The following is a 6,706-nucleotide window of genomic DNA, read 5'->3' on the forward strand; positions in this document are numbered from 1 at the left end:
ACTGGTACATGAGCTAACTTTCTTATCCCCTTTGTTATTTGTTTCACCACTTTTCCATTGTCATCTATTTGCAAACAGCAGATTGAGTCATTTAGTTTTCCACACAATTCTTCTGCTAATAGATAATCTAATCATATACCTTGATTCCTAACTGATTTCCCTGAACTTGTGGTAGCAAAAAAATATAACGGTAAGGTTAAAGGTTTTCCCTACTTCTTCTCCTAAGATTAAAAAAAAAACGATTCTCTCACCTCTGGAAAAAACCTAACTGACAATATAAAGGTAAGATTATTAAGAAAAACATTCTAATGGTGTAATCTAATCACCTAATCTAATTTTCGCATTTTCTTCCGCACCACGTGTGGTGAGTGAAGGCACAGAAACCACTTAATATAAAGAAAACAATGACAGCAAGTATTAGCCCTGTCCCAGTGACTGGAGATCCGAAAGGAGGGATGCCCACAGAGACTAGTTCAGCAGTCTGTGGGTAGGCACACAGGGCTTCCCCCGATGTCAACACACCGGCTACTGCTCTGGTCCACTCCTGCAGTGTGTCAGTCGCGGCTTCCCGTCCTTTTCCTCCAGCTGAGATGTCCAAATCTCTGGGGCCTTAGAGACCTTGACCCGAGTGTGATGGGTCCACCTGTGTTCAGCTGTCTTTGTGGCTGTTTCTGTGGTCAGTAACACTTGGAAAAGTCCACGCCACTTCACCACCAGCGATGCTTCTTTCCCCTCCTTAACTAGGACCCAATCTCCTGGTTGGGTGTTGTGAACAGCAAAGTCCAAGGGCAGGGTCTGTGTCAGCTGAGCTTCCTGTTGAAGTGATTTCACAAGAGACAGCATCCTGGCCACATATTGTTTAAAATATACATCACTTATTTTTACCCCCCACTAGGCTGAGAATTACAAGGGTAAGGAATTCAAAACATCAATTGAAAGGGAGATAATTGAATATTTCCTCTGGGTCTGGCCCTTATTCTTACTAAAGCCAGTGGCAAAAGCCATATCACCAGCTTCAAAAGATATTTCTTTACTTCCCCAATTATCCTCTCTTTCCTCTGCCCCACTATTTTTAATTATCTCAAGCTCCTCTGGTGGAAAAGACAGTTTCTATGGCAGTGGTGGGGCTACTGGGAACAAAGGGAGGATTTTAGAGGTTTCTGGCAGCAGTGCAGCTTTCTGAGCCTCTCCATCAGCCAGTCGGTTACCTATTGCTTCCTCTGAGCACCCTGCCTGGTGTCCCCTAAGGTGTATTATTGCTACCTCTTTTGGTAAATTCACCACCTCCAATAGGCGAGAAATTAAGCCTCCCTTTTGAAAGGAATAAGGGAGTGTCTTTACAAACAGTGAGTCTGATGGTAAGATAAGACCAATACTGAGAGATAGAAGAAACAATGGGAAGGATTTCTATAGGAATTCCACTGAATGACTTGCCCAAGACTGTGTTAATAAACGACAAGAACAGAGACATAAGAAAAAGGAGAAAGGGGGGGGATGTATATTAGAAGAGGGTCTGCATTAGGCATTTCGGGAAGTCTGTACCTCTCAAGTACCTCAGCCAATGGGGAAAGAGAGAGGGAACTGCGGCCGGGAAATTAGGATAAAAAGGAGGCTGCGTCCTCTATCAATTTGAGAGACCCCATGGGAAATTGCCCCATGACCTCTCCCTTTATTCATGAATAAAACTACAGGACTCCTCTGTCTCCTTTTTGGACGTAAACCTCTGGTATTTGTGGATTAATTTTCCTTACAAAATTGGGGATTCATCCAAGATCCTTCCAACATCCGGGGTGGCGGGCAGCAAGCGGAGCTGAAGGCGTGCCTCACCCAGTTTCGATGATCAGCTCCTTTTGGTGGTGGCTAGCACCGGGCGATTGATTGGGTTCCCGAGACTGTCCAGGAGACAGACGAGTGGAGGACCAGGGGGGTCTGTGAAGAGTCCACAGGGAAGGACCACTGAAAATCTCACCGATGAGTACAATGGGATCCTCGGGGAGTAAACCTGGGAGAGCACCCATGGAGGGTAGCACACATAAAGCCGGGAATGGGTCCTGGCAAAAGGGATGAAGATCCCAAAATGTCTCCGAAGAGTGCCTTGGGAGAATATCGATTTGGTTTGCACATTCTCCCAGAGGTAATTAAGGACATGGACACCCAAGGGGGCGCAGTAAGGGGAGTCGAGAAAGGGTCTCGACAATCACTGCCCAGGGGGGCCAATAAGGGGAGTCTAGAAGTGGTCTTGGCAACAGGGGACAGACGGATGATGTTGGTATGTTGGAAAAGGATTGGTTGAAGGGAAGTGCAGAGAAACATGGTTAAGGCAAGGAGCGGCAGGACCGGGAGCATGGGTTAGGGGCCTGTGGGGAAGTGCGGGACTGGGCCGGGGCTGTGGGATAGCTTTGGGCTAAGTGCTGGGCAGTCCCTGACCCCGCTGCCCCCCCCCCCCCCCGGGCAGGAGAAGCAGCGGCCCCCCCGGCCTCCATGAGGCTGCAGGATGCCCCGGCCGCCCGTGCCCACCTGGAGCACCGGCGGGGAGGGGGGAGGGGGGAGCGTTTGGGCACTGCAGCATAACGGGGACTAGCTCTGGTATATGGTATATGGTGAGGAGGGTGAGCATGAGGAGTAGGAAAGAATAACTAGGAAATGCAGTTTGTACATGGAAGGATTAGGATTTTCTATTAAGGATTTTGTTTGGGTCACTGGAGAAACAAATGATTTTGAGCTGTGGGAGAATGAACACCTGCAGACAGTAGCGGGGGTGGGGGCTAGAGGAAGGGCAGAATAAGCCCCTGGAGGAACTGGTTAGTAAGACACAGCAAATGTATGTAAGAAAGGATAAGAAAAAGGTGAAGGCAAAGGTGATGGCAGAGTTCTTACAGCCCCGGAGGGATGAACTGAAGGGTCCAGGGGGGCCCCAGGACAGAGGGGATGGGGTTGGCCACCAGGACATGGCAAAGGCATTCCCTCCTTGGCAGGGGAGAGTCGACCAAAACAGCAGTTGGGAAGGAAGCAGTGTGTTATCTGCAGGGCAGAGGGACACTGGAAGTGAGACTGTTCCCAGAAACAGCTGGATTCTCAGGAGGAGGAAGTCCAGTGATTAATGGAGATGGATTGTTAGGGGTGTCAGGAGCTCCCATTGTTATAAATGAAGTCATGGAGTTGGCTTTCGTAAAGGGTTATGAGGTATTTGTTATGGTTATTTGTTAATGGTTGTGTGTATGTTATGGTTACCTCTGCTAATTTGTTATGACTAACTGTTAAATGTTATGGTTACCTATATAGATTTGTTATGGCTAACTGTTAAATGTTATGGTTACCTCTATAGATTTGTTGTGGCTAATTGTTAAATCTCTATTGATTTGTTATGGCTAATTGTTAAATGTTATGGTTAAGAAAGGGGAGAGAAGTGGGTGTTAATTAGCATAAGGGGAGAGCTGGGCAAGCAGCTAACCTATCAGAAGACCCTAGAAACAACAAGCCAATGAGGACTGAAGACAATGAGCCAATCGGAGCACCTTAAGGAGGCGGGGTTAAGGGGTTATAAAAACTGTATCCCCCTAGCCAGAAGGTGTGCCTCTGGCTTCCCCACATTGGTGGTGAAGCACCCAGCGCTGTTCTCTCTACTTTGTGGAACGAGTTTTTCATTTTGTCCCCTATTGTCTTTTTGTTAATAAATGTTTAAAATTTTACAATAGTGAGCTTCATTTCTCACACCATTATACCAGGGACCCACCACACTGGAGCCCTTGATAACTTTTAAAGTGGGTCTGGATCGAGAGGAGGTGTGTTTCCTGGTAGACACAGGGGCCTCTCAATTCACTTTGAATTTTATCCCCAAGGGGGGAAAATTGTCAAAAATATCTTTAATTATTCAGGCAGTGAGTGGAAAAGATGAGCGGGTGCATTTTCTTCAACCCCTATTGGTAGATGTGTGGGATAGGTTTGAAATGCATGAACTTCTGTTTGTTCCTAATTGTGATTGTAATTTACTGGGAAGGGATTTGATGGCTAAAGTGGGAATGCAAATTAGTATTGTGAAGAATTATGCAGAGGCTAACACTGTGGTAACTTTGTGTAAAATGTCTGAGAAGGCTTCTGCTTTAATAAACCCAGAAGTGTGGGCAGCTCCAAGGAAATATGGAAAATTAGATATGTACCAAATCACTTTGAAGCAACCAGGAGAAGTGGTGTCTAAAAAGCAGTACCCTGTTTCAAGGGAGGGAAGAAAGGGGTTACAGCCTGTTATTGAGTCCCTGCTAAAGGCAGGTCTTTTGGAGCTATGTATGTCTCCCTATAACACTCCTGTCCTGCCGGTTAAGAAACCAGATGGAACTTACAGAATGGTGCAGGATTGAAGAATAATAAATGAAATTGTCAAACCAAGACTTCCCACAGTTCCAGATCCCTATACCATCCTGAATAAGATCTCATCTTCACATCGGTATTATTCAGTACTGGATTTGAAGGATGCTTTCTGAGGGTGTCCGATTACAGAGGACAGTAAACAGTATTTTGCCTTTGAGTGGGAACAGGAGGAAGGAGGGAGAATGGTAAAACAACAATTGACATGGACAGTCCTCCCGCAGGGATATACAGTCACCAGTTTTGTTTGGACAATCCTTGCAGAAAATATTGAGAGTTTACTCCCCCCTCAGGAGTTAGGTTGTAGCAGTATGTGGATGATCTGCTTTTATCAGGGGATCAGGAAAAGGTAGTTGAAGAGGCTACTGTGAAGCTGCTTAATTTTCTTGCTAAAAAGGGGCTTAGAGTGTCTGAAAAGAAAGCACAGTTGGCAGAGAAAAAGGTTAAATTTTAGGACACCTTTTGATTGGAGGTTTACGATATATTGATCCAGAAAGAATACAAGGAATTTTACGAGTACCATTACCCCAGACTTAAAAAGAGTTACAGCATTTTTTAGGGTTGGTGGGGTGTTGTGGTACAAATTGTATCTCCCCACCCCTTCTCCTCCCTTATATGGTTACTTTTCTCCTATTGTGCTGCCTTCCCCACCCCTGGCCCTGGCCACTCCCTCGGGTTTTCCCTATTGGTTCTGTTACCCTAACTCCGCCCATGTACTGCCCCTGTGCCCAGAGGTCACTGGGCCAATGTACTTTCTCCGCCCCTCTGTTTCCCTAGAAAACTCCTCACCCTCCACCATGTTGTTGTCTATGTACGTGCGTCTATGCACATGTGGTCTATTGCACATGGTCTATGCACCAGGGGAGGTCTTCGCCCCTGAGGCATCTCTGCCTCTGGGAGGTCTTTGGCCTCTGATGCAGCCATGTGAATAAAACCTTCCATGGACACGATGCATAGACCCTCCTGGCCTCCTTTACTATCGCCGGTTGTGGAACAGCAGACAAAACCAGAGTTAGCTTTATGGCTCCCCGGCCGGGTAATGCGCAGTGACCAGCCCTTGGAGGAAGAGTTTGGTGCACTGAGGCGCCTACCCAGGCTGGGCAGAGACGCTCTCCGGTAAGGTCTGTTATATCTTCCTCTAAACCGCAACAGTGAGGTACTGAAGAGCATGGATTGAGGATTTTTCTGTTGTAGCCAGACCTTTATATGACTTTCTAACCCAAAACAGTCCTAATGTCATGGTATGGACACCAGAAGGAGAGCAAAGCTTTAGAAAATTAAAAGACAAATGAATAAATGCCCTAGTCTTTGCTCTTCCAGACTCAGAAAAGGGATTTGAGTTATATGTGGATGTTTAGCAGGGCCATGCCAAAGGAATTTTGGTACAAGAACACAGGGGAACATTGCGGCCTGTTGCTTATTTTTCTAACCTGTTAGACCCAGTGGCCAGAGGCTGGCCTCATCATCTGTAGAATTGTGCAGCCACAGCTTTAATGGTAACTGAGGCCTGAAAACTGACAATAGGAGGATATCTGATTGCTAAAGTTTTGCGTCAAGTTAAAGCTTTGTTAACCAAAAGAGCCTCTAAGTGGATGACCAGCGGTCAGTTATTACAGTATGAATCTTGTTTAATGGAACAGGAGGAGTTAGAATTGAGAAGTGGGGAAGGGTTTAACCCAGCCTCCTGTCTGAATGGCCCTGAAGAGGGGAGCCAAAGAGAAAACCATGACTGCATTCAAGTGATAGATCTCCAGACCCAGGCTAGGGAAGATTTACGAGACACTCCCTGGCCTGAGGGAGAAAATGTGTTTATTGATGGGTCTTCAAGGCTGATAGAAGGGAAGCGAGTTACAGGTTACACTATCATTGAGGGAAAGTGTGGGAACTGTCAATTAGTCTGACGAGCTCACAGAATTCAGCCTTGACACAATCAGTTTGTACCCATGAGAACCGTCAACAGAAGCAAGAAGCAAAAACAAGAGGGGAAGCTGCAGCTGCAAGAGAGAGTATGTTATTTTGTAAGAATGTGTGCTTATTATAGGTAACCAATATTATTGTAGTGTAGTGAGTTAGGAGCCAATGAACATGTAACACAAATACTGAGAAATAGTATAAAAGAGGCTTTGCAGTAATAAAGAGGAGTTCTTTCTTTTGCTTGGAGTCTTTGGTGTGTGTCTGTATGTGAATGTCGTGTCTGTCTCAACTGCGACAGGAAAGGAATTACAGGAAGGGGGGAGGTTGCCGCCCACGTGGCCAGCTCAAACAGCAGAGCTGTATGGGCTTGTAAGAGCCTCTGAATTATATCAGGACAAGATAATGAATATTTTTACTAATTAATTCAAAG

The sequence above is a fragment of the Lichenostomus cassidix genome, chromosome W (assembly GCF_008360975.1).
Source record: "Lichenostomus cassidix isolate B80296 chromosome W, HeHo_3.0, whole genome shotgun sequence".
In the NCBI taxonomy this organism is placed as follows: Eukaryota; Metazoa; Chordata; class Aves; order Passeriformes; family Meliphagidae; genus Lichenostomus; species Lichenostomus cassidix.